The sequence below is a fragment of the Ambystoma mexicanum genome, chromosome 8 (assembly GCF_040938575.1).
Source record: "Ambystoma mexicanum isolate Mex_15411 chromosome 8, UKY_AmexF1_1, whole genome shotgun sequence".
Taxonomy (NCBI): domain Eukaryota; kingdom Metazoa; phylum Chordata; class Amphibia; order Caudata; family Ambystomatidae; genus Ambystoma; species Ambystoma mexicanum.
The window spans coordinates 697,317,160-697,330,953 of NC_090929.1; the positions used below are offsets into that span (position 1 = coordinate 697,317,160).

Consider the following 13,794-nt stretch of genomic DNA (forward strand, 5'->3'; position numbering starts at 1 on the left):
GTTGAACAATCCAATGAAAGACACCCTATCAGTGATTCCCTCTTTGCCCACTCAGTACCAGGAATTGGTAGATCTGGCACTGCAGGTAGACGCACATCGTTCTGAGCGCAGGGCTGAGTTAGGGTTCTCCCAACCAGCAGCTATCCCTCCTCCGAACTCAACCTCCGAGGAACCAATGCAAGTGGGAGGGTTACGGAGCCCCATTACTTCACTAGAGAGAGAACGTAGGAGGGCGGACAACGCATGTTTCTACCGTGGCCTAACGGGACACTATGTTAAGGAATGCCCACGACGTACCAAGAAGTTCCAGGTTTTTCGGACTGCTCGACCCTAGACCCGGAGACCAGGTCGAGCATCCAGTCTTCATCTCCGGATACACCCCCTGCTTTTTCTCGCATTCAACCCATCTTTGTACAGGCCACCCTTCGTCCCTCTGCGGATACCTCTCACTCAGTCATGATCATCATCGACTCCGGTGCCACAGGGAACTACATTGACATCGCTCTAGCCCACTCTCTCAATCTGCCTTTAGTGGTAAAAACCCGACCCAAACCGGTCCAAGCTGTGGACGGTACTGCCTTGATATCTGGTCCCATTAGGCATCAAACGGCTCCCCTCTTATTGACTATACAAGACATTCACACAGAGACAATATGTTTTGACCTGATTACCATGCCTCAATTTGGTCTTATATTGGGAATACCCTGGTTGCGGGAGCATAACCCGCTCATCAATTGGAAATTAGGTATGGTCCTCTTTGAATTGGATATCTGTCAAAACTATTGTCTCCCGGTACACCATGAGGCAGACAGACCATCACGGGCCTTGGGAGCTATTGCACAACTCACGTTAGAAGACGATGGGCCCTTGGTTGCGGATTCCCATACTGTTGGGGGGGGTGGTTAATGGGATTCCCCCTGTGTACGGAGCATACGAGACAGTGTTTGATCGTGGCTCCTCTGAGGTGCTTCCCCCACACCGGTCCTATGACTTCCCGATTGAACTAGTCCCGGGCTCTAACGTTCCCTCGGGTAGAATATATTCTCTGTCCCCTTCAGAAGACCAAGCCTTGAAGCAGTATGTCCAGAATGCCTTACAATTAGGCCACATCCGCCCCTCTACCTCACCAGCTGCAAGCCCAATATTCTTCGTCCCTAAGAAGGAGGGGGACCTCCGCCCTTGCGTGGATTACCGTTGCCTTAATGCCATCACTAAAAAGGATAGATATCCAATCCCTTCGATCACCCCACTCCTGGACCGTTTATCCCATGCGTCCATTTTCACCAAGTTAGATCTCCGGGGCGCGTACAATTTGGTGAGCGTATGCAAGGGCGATGAGTGGAAAACCGCCTTCTGTACCCATTACGGGTTGTACGAATACCTAGTCATGCCCTTCGGTTTATGCAATGCCCTGGCCACATTCCAACATTTTATGAATATATTCAGGGACATTCTGGATGTGTTCATGGTAGACTATCTGGACGATATCCTGATCTTTTCACGGGACCTGGATGAACACGTGCAGCATGTCCGGGAGGTCCTGTCCCGTCTAAGGAAGCACTCGCTATTCGCCAAACCCGAAAAATGCCAGTTTCATAAAACATCTGTCGAGTTTCTGGGCTTTCACATCACCCCTGGAGGCCTAGCCATGAACGAGTCCAAGGTGCGAGTGGTTCTAGAATGGCCGGTTCCCCAGACACTCTAGGCCTTGCAGGCTTTTTTGGGTTTCGCCAACTTTTATAGGCGCTTTATTTCATCCTTTTCTGCCATTGTAGCCCCCCTTACGGCTCTGACTAGTCCTCAGGTACCCTACCATTGCCGGATGGAGCAGCAGGATTCTTTCGAGGCCGTGAAGACCGCTTTCACCACTGCTCCGATCCTTCAGCATCCCAATCCTGAGCTCCCTTTTATAGTCGAGGCGGATGCCTCTTCTTTTGCCCTTGGTGCAGTATTGTCTCAGACTTGTCCGACATCAGGCAAATTACACCCGGTGGCGTACCACTCCCGTAAATTTTCCAGTACAGAGGCTCATTGTACGGTGACGGAGAAGGAGCTCCTGGCTGTCATGGATGCCTTTCGTGTCTGGTGCCATCATCTCCTGGGGGCTAAGCATCGAGTCACCCTTTACTCCGACCATCAGAATCTACAGAACTTGGCCTCTTTGAAGTGCATCAACAGCAGACTGGTCCGTGGCATCTCTTCTTTGCCGCTTTTGATTTTCACATCACTCATCGTCCTGGGGTTACTCATGGGAAGGCGGATGCCTTGTCGCGTTCACCGGGCGGGGTCTCGTTGCCAACTTTCCCCGACACTCTTCTAGACAAAAGCCACATAATCTGTCTGTGTACTCCCTCTCTCTCGTTGTTGGATTCTGTACGTGCATGGACGAGCAGTCACCCTGACCAGCTACTGGATTGGGATCCGGTGTATCGTGACGGCTTGCCCTTCGTACACGATCGCCTGTTTCTCCCCACGCCTGACACCCGGAACCTGGCTCTTGAATGGTCCCATGACGCCCCCATCAATGCCCATCCCGGCCAAGAGCGCACTATGGACCTCCTAAAGCGTTGGTGCTGGTGGTCTTGTATGAAGCGCGACGTGGAGTGTTACGTTAACACCTGCTCTGTTTGTGCACAATCCAAACACCGAAGGGGTCGCCCGATTGGTCTGCTGCTACCGCTGCCGGTACCCCTGAAACCTTGGCACACATTGACTATGGATTTCGTGACCGATCTCCCCAGGGTGCGGGGTTTTGATACCATCTGGGTAGTGGTAGATACATTTACCAAAATGGCCCGCTTTGTTCCTTGTAAGGGGATCCCCTCGGCTCCGGTCCTGGCTAACTTATTTTCGGTTTTCTCCTGGTTTGGGCTCCCTTCTGTTCTTATCTCTGATCGTGGATCACAATTCACTTATCGTTATTGGCGGGCCCTGACAAAACTGCTTGGCATCGATACACGATACTCCTCGGCCTACCATCCCGAGACTGATGGGCAGACCGAAAGGACGAACCAGTCTATGGAGCAATGTCTCCGGTGTCTTATTTTGCAACGGCAGTCCTCCTGGTTGGACGTTTTGCATCTTGCGGAGTTCGCCTATAACAACGCGGCTCACTCTGCTACGGGCCTCTCTCCTTTCGATGCCCTCTATGGTCCGCACCCCAAGGTGTTGCCCGTCCCTGATGCTTCTGTGTCCTTGAACCCCGCTGCCACGGCCTGTCTTGGGCACCTGTCTGCTGTTCATGTTCGTACCCTTGTGCACCTTACTGAGGCGAAGGCCTCCATGAAGTCCCATGCTAATAGGAAGCGCCTGGCTGCTCCGCCCTTTGCGATGGGTTCCCGGGTGTGGTTGTCTTCCCGTCACCTACGCCTGGTTGGTTGCCGAAAGCTTCTGCCCCGCTTTGTTGGTCCCTATGTGATCTCCCAGGTGGTCAATCCAGTGGCATTCTGCCTGGTTCTCCCGGGCTCCTGGCGCATCCATCCCGTTTTTCATGTTTCCCTTCTCAAGCCTTGCCCGGATTCCTCCCGTCTCTGTGCCCGGTTGCCCCTGTGTCTCTGGCCTCCCCTGATGTATTTGAGGTGTCTGCTATTCTAGGTTCTCGTTGGTTTTGGGGCCGTCTCCAGTACCTTGTGGACTGGGCGGGTTACGGCCCGGAGGAGCGCTCTTGGGTCTCCGCATTGGACGTCAACACTCCTCGGTTGGTGTCCCGCTTCCATCGGGACAATTCGTCCTGCCCACGGGGTCGTGGGCCTTTGGGGGGGGGGGCTATGTTAGACATTCCCTCAAGCATCCACACGAACATCAGAACACAGCTAGCATTCCCACAACACCTTCTTCCTGTTCGCACACTACTCCCAGGTTACGAGACTCAGGTGATTTGGTTGCCCCGCAGGACCGATTGCGCCGTACCAGGTGTAATGTTCGAACCCGGTTGCAGCCTTTCCTGCACTGGCAGTTACCATGGAGAGCACACGCCAGAAGGATCGGCAGAACGCTTCCGCATCGCGCAGCTGTCCGCTCACATTACCATGGTGGCGTCCGTCACATGATGACAGAGCGCGTCACGTGACTAACCAGCGCCCATTACAAAACGCTTGATGCGCAAAGCAGTCACCGCTTCTCCGCTGTCTTGCGGACCCTGTTTGGCGCTACGTTTGGACTTTGCTTTTGTTGGTTTACCTTGACTTCGGATTACTCACCTGGACCCCCTCGGATTACCCTTTTGTCCTTCTGCTTGCAACTGCTTAATCGTCGCTGAACCTCGGACCGTCCTTCACTTGCATTTGGATTTACCCTTTGGAAATTTGTGTTTTTCCTCTAAGTCCTTGTCTCTTGGGACTCACGCTACGCATCCAGTCCTTGGCTTTGACGTGCGACTCTGGTCCCTGTTGATCTGGGGGCTGCCTTTCATCTGAGTCTCGAACCTCCTGCACTTAGGTCTCCCGTTTTTCCCTACCACCGGATAGGTAAGCTTTTCCAGACTTTGTGATTCGTGTTATACTGTCATTGCCTGTTACTTAACTTCGTTCTTTTTGCAGCAGCATCAGTGTTCTTGAGGTTCCGTGGATCCGGGAAGCAACATCTCCCACCTGTGGCCCCAAAGGTCGCACAGGGTGTTCTTCAGATTCCCCTGTGCATTACTTGGGGACGGAGGTATCAACGGTCTACACGACACTCAAGTCAGAACAGTGGGGTTCCCTTACCCACGTTTTGTCTTGGTGTCTTTTCACTGTTCTGTTAAAGACTTTCGAAACTGCAAGGATTTTATGTAAACCTCTGCATGACTACTTCAACTTATTTACAAAGTTCTAAAATCCACAATCTTCCTCATCTTGCAACACCAATGCTTCTTGGTACTTGTCGTTTCTTATTCTCTTTACTTTGCCCTCTTGGCGTTTCTCAAAATTCATATACAACGCCAATCTTGTTGGTGTCTCTTTCTCGTCACTTTTCCCTCTTGGCTTCTTGGGATTTCTTTCTCTTTGCTTTGCCCTCTTGGCCTCTTTCAAAGTTCATATACTTTGCCCTCTTGTCATATTCAGAGTTCACATACTTTGCTTTTCACTCATTCAACTTTCTTTTGTCATTGCGGTTACTTTCTTGCATTTAGTTCCCGTTCACACAGTTCACAGAGACTTGCGAATGTGCGATTTCTCGTTGCAGGACCACTCTGTTACTTTGTAGCCATTCCTTTTACAATTCAGCAATTGTCCTTTCCATTACGTGTCTATCGGCACACGTGCAACCTTCAACTTTTAAATTCCATTCACTTTTTTTTCTTTTTTTTAATAATATATTTTATTGATTTCTTCAACAAACACAGTTAACATACAAAACGAGATCATAAAAATAAACAAAAACCAAAACAAAACTTGTGCATTCGAAGGTTAAATCAATAATTAAGTATGGTCAGAGTCCGACGAGTCCCCTTTTTAGCCGGCTTCATGTGTTCCCAGTGCACGTTTCCGCCGACTGGTAGAAGCTACCTGGAGTCGCGCTCCTCCCACTTCCCCCAGATTTTGGAAGCTTTGGTGTGGCATCCCCGTGCCTTGTAGATTCTATGTTCCAACATTGTACAAGTGTCCATGTCGTCTGCCCACTGATCCAGTGTCGGGGAGTCCGGAGCTCCCCATTTCTGTACGAAGTTGTGTTTCATGAGTCCTGCAGCTGTTGCCAGGAGCAGTCCCTCCCATTTATTTTCAATGTTTTCATAGGGCGTACCTAACAACAAAATTTTGGGGTCTAGTACGATGCTTCGACCCAGTGCTCTGGACAGCTCCCCAAAGCATTCACCCCAGAAAGTCTGGATTCGGGGGCATTCCCAAAGGATGTGTATGAATGTTCCAGTTTCTGTCCCACATCGGAGGCAGTTCGGGTTTGGGGCCTGCCCCCATCTGTATATTATGGTTCTAGGGTAATATATTCTATGTAAGATTTTCAGCTGCACCAGGCGGAGCCTGGAAGAGATTGCAATTTCCCTGGGGTGCATTAGGACTTGGATCCAGTCATCCGGGTCTATGCCTCCCACATCTTCCTCCCATTTGGACTTGAGGTGAGGGAGTTCCGGGATGGCAAATGAGGCCATGGCGTTATACAATATAGAGGTGCATTGGGTGGGGATGTATGTCGGGAGTATGTTGTGTTCTATGGGTGTGCTTTCAGGAATGGCAGAGTTCGACTGAATATGTGTTCGTAGAGCGTGGGCCAACTGAGTATAGTGATATTGTTCGGTCGCTGAGATCTGGAACTTTAGTTGCAGAGTGTCGAATGAGACAATTTCCCCACCCTCTAGGACGTCCCCGATCTTGGTGATACCGGCCTTCTCTCATTTGGACCATGGTTTAAGTTTACCCAGCTCTTTCAGGTTGCTGTTGTACCACAGAGGTTGTGCAGTGGTGATCTTGTCTTTCCAACCTACAAAAGCATGTGCCCGTCTCCAAACCATGGCAACATGCGCCGCCATTCTTTGTGGGGAGGGTCGTCCCAGGGGCTGATAGAGCAAGTGAAATGGGTCTGTATCGTGCAGGGCTGCTATTTCAGCCTTTATATGTGGTAGCTCCCGGTCCCCATGCAGTAGGTCATTGACCACAGCTAGCTGCGAGGCCCAGTAGTATACTCTGGGACGGGGCCCTCTGATTCCTCCCTCCCAGATTGAACTCTGCAGTGTGGCTAATGCAATGCAGGGTTGACCTCCTCCCCATATGAGTTCTCTAAGGAGATTGTCGAGGTGGTTGAATTCGGAGTCTTGGATTTCAAGCGGGGCATTCTGTAACACATGAAGAAATCTGGGCAGGGTAATCATTTTAAGAGGGCGGTTCTGGCCATAGGTGTCAACGGGAGGAGTTTCCAGTGGCGGACATCATCTCTAAAACCGTCCATGATTGATTGGAGATTATGGGAACGAGTCAAGTCCTCTGATATCCAAATCCCCAGATATCGGAATCCGGCTGATTCTACTTTGTACGGGCAGTCCTGGGGAATGGCTTGTGTACTACCCTTCACCGGGAAGAGGACTGACTTGCTCCAGTTAATTTTCAACCCGCTAAATTCGCCGAAGCGAACAAGCATCTGCGTCACTATGGGGCAGGTTCGTATCGGGTCCCCCAGGTAGATCAAAAGGTCGTCGGCATAAAGAGACACCCTATCCTCATGTCCCTCCGGCCATCTAAATCCGGTCCACTCCTCGCTTTGGTGGAGCCATAAAGCGAGTGTCTCTATTGCCAGAGCGAAGAGGGGGGGGGACGGGGCAACCCTGTCGCGTGCCTTTACTGAGGGGAAAGGACTCCGAGGGCCACCTGTTAACCTTCACCTCTGCATGTGGGTCTGTATAAAGGAGTTGTACCCAGCTCAGGAAGTTGTTTCCAAAGCCCATTCTCCGCATGGTTTCCCAGAGGCTGTCCCAGCGAACCGAATCAAACGCCTTTTCAAAATCTATGGCCAGTACTGCCAGCGGTCCGTCTATGACTGGGGCTCTTTCCAATAGTAGGTGAAGGCGTCGAATGTTCCTCCGCATTGATTTGTGTGGCATGAACCCACATTGGTCCGGATGGACCAGGGAGGTAATGACTGATTGTAGCCGGTTAGCTAGGAGTTTGGCAAGGATTTTGGTTTCAGTGTTAAGTAGTGAGATGCACTGCTCCGGTGGTTTGCCCGGCTTGGGAATGACGACGATCGTGGCTTTGCGCAGGTCTGGCGGGAGGGTACCCTGCTCCTGACCCCCGAGGAACATCCCATGGAGGTATGGTGCTAGTTTCTCCCCACCCAGTTTCTTCCAAGTTTCAACCGGGAATCCGTTGGGGCCCGGTGTTTTCCCGGACTGTAATTGGGCCATGGCCTCAGCTATCTCTGTTTCGGTCAGAGCCGCGTTTAATTGCTCTTTTTGCTGTTCCGACAGCTGGGGCAGTGCAATGTCCTCAAGGAGAGAAGGGTTCAATGGAGATACCGGGGAGCCATACAGCGCGGCATAGAAGTCCGCAAACGCCTCTGCTATTTTTCGGTCTGCATGGCATCTCTCACCCTGCGGAGTTATAATTTCTCTGACATGGCGTTGACCCTCACCTCTCCTTTCAAGCCAAGCCAACATTTTCCCCGCCTTGTCACCATGTTCATAGACCCTCGCTCTGGACTCGCTCTGGACTCCCGATGGGCCTTTTTAGGTTGTCTAGTTCGATGTTCCGAAGCCTTTCTCTAGCACCCTTGAAGGATCTAAGGGTCTCAGAGCATGGGCGAGAACATACTTGGTCTCCCAGTCACTCATTTCGGTTTCTGCTTTTGCTAGTTCCCGGAGCCGTTCCCTCTTTTTGTTTGCTGTCCAGGAGATTATCTCCCCCCTCAGCACTGTTTTGTATGCCTCCCAGATGATTACGGGGTCATCCACTGTGGTGGTATTGTTTTCCAAGTATTAATTCGTTGTTTCGGTGGCCTGGTCGACAAAGTCGGGGAAGCCCAGATAGTAACTGTTCAATCTCCATGACTTGGGAGGGGCACTGCCTTGCATCCCCAACACCATTGTCAGGGGTGAGTGATCTCAGATGCTACAGGGGAGCATGGCCGCGGCCGTCGCCCTGTGTATGTCGGTGTTCGGGAGGAAAAAATAATCCAATCTAGACATGGAGCCATGTGCACCCGAGTGGAACGAGTATGCCTTGGTGTCAGGGTGAAGGTGTCGCCACACATCTCGGAGGCCCAGAGCTGAGAGAAATCTGGCCAGATTAGTGGGGGCGGTTGGGTTGCGGTCTCTAATGTGAGTGCGGTCCCTACTGTTGCATACTACCTCATTAAAATCGCCCCCCAACACTCACATGTCGGGATGGTGTTTTGCCATGAGGATACCAAGGTCTTTTAATAACTCCTCTCCGAGCCCTGGCGGAGAGTACACTGATGCTATGGCCAAGGTTTCTCCCCCTAGTGTTCCAATTGGTACCACATAACGACCTCTGGGATCACGTTCTACTGTCAGTACTTCGAGTGGGAGGTGTTTATGAACCAGTATGAGTGTCCCTCTGGATCCCATGGTGTATCCCGCATGTAGTGCCACACGGTAATTAGTTCTTCGAAAGAAAGTGCAATTGGTACCGGCGAAGTGTGTTTCATTAAGTAGGGCGATGTCTGGGGAGTGTCTGTTCAGGAATTACATCACAAGACGTCTCTTAATTCCGGAGCCTAGCCCATTCACATTCCATGTGATTAATTTGAGGGATTTGGGCCGCTCATGGAGTGGTGAGTGGGTCATTGTAGGTGGCATTCATAACTTCTAGGGTTGGGTTCACAGGTTCTTGAGAGCTGTTGCATAGGGGCTTTATGCGGGGGCAGGTCGCGGGGAGGGTGTGTTGCCGCTTGGGGGTAGCACATGGCAACATGTGTTGGTCGGAGTGTCGCAGTGAATCCATGAATGCACCATAATTATAAAAACAATACAAAAACAACCTGAACTGCCCTTTTCCTCCACCCCATACTCCACCCCAACACAAAGTACCTGTCGCCCAAACATAAGTAAAACCTAACTTGCGCTTAAACTAGAGCATAGACTTTCTAACGTAGATCAGCTCCGTACTGTTTGAGCCTCACAGTTTGTGTGTATACACTGAAGCTTGGGAGCCCAGTACTCTTGCACGCTGATATATAGTCGCTTCCTCATTGGGGGGGGCAGCTCTACTTTGGCCGCCAGCCGTTTTGCGCCCTTTGATACTTGCTTCCGTTGAAGCAGAGGGTCCATTATGCTCCAATTCACAGTGGTTGTGCTATTTTCAAACGTTGCCATACATTGTTATTCGTTTCCTTGTGGCGGGATGGCGTCCTGTTGTTGTTGGGGTCTGATATCCGGTGGCCTCTCAGGATGTGGTCTATTGCGTTCGCCTCCTGTTTTCTTTCTGGCGGTCCAGTCGCCTTCTATGTGGTTTTCCGCCCAGTTCCACGCTTCTTTTGGGTCGGTAAAATATCCTTCTTGCCATTGTGAAAGATTTTAAGCTGGGCGGGGAAGATTAGGCCATATTTTGTACCCATAGCCTGTAGTCGTTTTTTGAGTGGATCGAAGGATTGGCGCGCTTTTTGCACTTCTCTGGTGAGATCAGGGAAGAAGGCTATTTTCGATCCATTATAAGTGACAGTTCCTCTCGCCCTTGCCATCTGTAGCACAGCAGCTCTGTCCCTATAATTTAGAAATCTCGCGATGACCGTGCGTGGTGGTGCTCCTGGTATAATCCTACCCGTTGGAATGCGCTGCGCCTGCTCTATGGAGAACAATTTGGAGAAGGATTTTGCGTCATATATGTCCATGAGCCACTCCTCAAGAAAAAGTTCCATACTTGCTCCCTCCGCCTTCTCAGGGAGGCTGAATATACGGATGTTATTGCACCTGGATCTTCCTTCACTCTCATCCACTCTTGCTTCCAGGATTTTGATACGGTCTAGCATTCCAGACATGCCTCGATTGACTCCACAAAGGCCATCCTCAGTTTGAAAGATGCGTGCCTCGGCCTCACCAGTGCGGGAGGTCAGCTTTTGGAGGTCGTGTCTCAGTAGGGATACGTCCGCACCAATTCTGTCCATCTTCTTCTCCATTGATGTTCTGGAGCTGGCGATGGCACTCATGACATCTCTGAGGGAGATGATATCCTCCATATTGTCAGGTTCAATTGATGCCAGCCGTTCCGGTGAGCGAGAGAGTAGTGTGGTGGCGATTTGGTCTATCCTATTCTGTGTGGTGGTTCTCCTGGGTTTCTTTCCCCATATTGCCTTGGCGCTGTTGTGTTACTCGGCTCTCTTATGGTTCGTGGGGGGGGGCCCGTAGATCGCAAGCTCTTGCAGTCCAAGAGGGTGGGCCGGGGACTGCGATGGTCAATTGCCCTTATTGTTACCCTCTTCCCCCACTACTTACCTTTGCCCTGGTATCTGGGTCCTCAGAGCTGCCTTGGCTGCTATGAAGGAGAGTCGGCAGGCGCTCTACGCAGAGCGGAGCACCCGCACCCGTATTTCGGGTCTTGCCAGCTGTGTCCAGGGTTGTAGCGTGCGTATAGATGATCACCAGGGCCTCCTGGGGATGATTCCGTTGTCCAAGCGTTTTTACGGGCTACAAATGCTGGGATTGGTTTTAGTTCGTCCGTTCCACAGTCGAATATGAAGTCTATACGTGTAAGTGTAGTTTCCACAAGGGATCTGCGTCACCGACACACCAGAAAAGTATCTCGGAGCTTTGTATGATTTGATCTGCAATTGGGGTGCGGTATTCCACCTGTGCGTGTGAGGGTTCAGCCCGTGGAGGAGCTCTGGTGCTCCGGAGTTTTCTGTCACCTCATGCCTTGGGTGCTTGGTGGCTATATATCATGAGTTACCATTTTAGGCAGGAGTAACTGTAGTTCACAGATATTGAGCCGTATTCGTTGTTGTGGTGCTGATATGTGTGTTTTCCGCCGCTTTCAGCGTCCTGTCCCTCTTGCCCTTCGTCACCCGCTCTTCCCACTCCTTACTGCCGCTCCGTGTCGTGTTACAGCTCCAGGACACAGTGCTGCGGGGAAGGGTAGCAGATGCTGCGCGTCAAGTGGAGCACCCGTGTCCGTGTTGCGGGTCTTATCAGCCGGGTGGGGGGGACAGGGCAGGTTCTGCAGGCACTCCTCCCAAAGGGTCTGCCTGCATGCCTCAGATGTTCCGGGCTCTGTCCCCTCACTTTGCCTCGTGCAGGGGGATAGGGGGTTCGTTGTCCTCGCGCCTCACAGGTGCGCCGATCCGCTAAGCCTTTGGGAGTCGCCAGATGGGGCCGATGTGCCCTCCGCCTCCTCTGTCTGTGCAGCCGGAGATGGTGGGCGCTCTTGCTAGGCTGGCTTCTTCACTGGGTCGCCGTGCTCTCCGCTCGCCTCATATATCCAGCGGCCATTTTGGATGTCTTCACTCGCAGTTTGTTTGTCTGAACTCCAACCCCCGTAACTCTGAGAATACACTCCGATTACGGTCCGCTGTGCCGCGTTCTGTTGCAGCAGTGTTTCGCACGTCGCTGTAGAGTATTTTGGATATCTTCAAAGTAGTATTTAATCAGAATGAATGCAGGATTAGGCTGGCGGCCCGGGAGCGACGGAGGATCACGTCCAAATTACATTCACTTTTGCTTTTAACACAAACCGGGTTTGTGTTGCTTCCGATAACTTAACAGTTGTGTTAATTGGTCTTCTTTCATTAATGCTCTTCATGCAGCAATCAATGCCATTTCCAATGCCTCCTCTGCTCCACCTAACTCCGCTTTTCACCAGGCATGGTCACGGCTGCTTCCAAGTACTTTGAAGGTTTTGTTCTCCTGCTCAATCGGTTTCAGTCTTGGAACGCTTGCAGCATCCCGACAGTATGGAATTCTCGTCTGGCTCTCTCTCGGATCTCCGCAACAGCCGATCAGCTCCTTGGCCTTCCAACTTCCCTCACCTGGTTTGCATCAGCCCCGAAAGAGCTGTTCCTTCTCGTACCGAGCCTCGCTCAGTGTGTCTGTGCGCGCCACCTTTTACCCTCACGGGTAGTGTTATCAATTGGCAAGTGTGTATAGTTTGAATTACGTGCCTGATTCTGCCTGGCCTAATTACAAGGACATAGCCATTGCAAGTCGGTAGAGGTAATCTTTCTGGGCCTCATTCTTCATCTTCCTCGTCTCAGTAGTGTTGTCAATGTAAAGTGGGGAGGAATTATGGGAGCTGTAGTTTCCCACAATATAAGCAAGTGTAGCGGATGGATGGGTTGTGGAAAAAGGGGGCTACCAAGTCTCACCATTGGGTGCTTCTCCCCCATTCCCCAAGGACTCCCTACCCAGGTCATCCTCCCTCGCTTGTCCACCCCCAGGGTCGGGATCCAGAAACGATGGCGTTTTCCTGGCCACCTGAGTATGGGATCCTCGGGGGACTAGGTTGTGAAACACCCTCAGGTTTTCACAGGTGTCGCACCTCTTCTTGCTGGACATTAGGATATTGAAAAGTAGCCAAAATAACTACTCAAAAGAGTCTGCCAGGGAGGTGGGCAGGATCTGCCTATCCAAGCAGGTGCTACTTCAGTGGCTATTCCGGAATCCCTGAAGTATTGTTGAGCATGCTTATACAAGTATCTATATTTCTGTAGAACCTTGATTGGACATTCCCTTTATTTTGGACTTTTATACTTTGCTGTTTGGGTTGTTACTGGATCACGTTCACACCACTTGAGAGTAGAGCCTTCCCTCGGCCCATGTCGCCACAAAAGGGGAAGGACGAATATATCTTAACTCTACTTGTTTCATCTTTGTTTAAGATTGCTCTTGATTTGCAGAAGTGTGAGGGCCGAGTAGGCGGTTTAGCCAACACTCCTGGTACTTCAGCCATCGGGTTGAGGGCTGATGGTGTCTTCTTGAACGTTTTGCTGCATGCACTACTTTCGCTTCAGGCAGGGGTCTGGAACATCCAGATCTTTCGATTTTTGAGCTGCAGCTCACATCCTCAACATTGGCTAAGCTAGCAGGGGCTGATGGGAGTTTGAAACCTGAGGAGAGCCAAAGGTTGCAGATCCCAGGCCTAAGTTTGTGCAGAAATTCTCAAAGTAGAGATTGCACAGTTTCTCAACTTGAAAGAAACAAACTATTAGCATCCGGTATCGCATACCGGGATGCTAATAGCAATAAACCCCAGGCTAACAATAAAGTCCTCACTTCACTCTGGCTTCTAACTGGACCAGGCATTACCTGGCTCTGTAAAAAGCCACCGCCCATCAGGATTTATTGCTTAATTAAAACCATCTTTGTTGTTTCCTTTCAATAAGACATAGCCCTCTAGAATGGAATTGAGAAGAATTGTC

At 51.0% G+C, this 13,794-nt stretch overlaps 1 protein-coding gene across 3 annotated transcripts in view; it reads left to right on the forward strand.

Moving 5' to 3' along the window:
* LRRC20 (leucine rich repeat containing 20) overlaps positions 1–13,794 on the forward strand; it is a 2,045,340-nt gene that overhangs the window by 51,938 nt on the left and 1,979,608 nt on the right. The window lies entirely within an intron of this gene.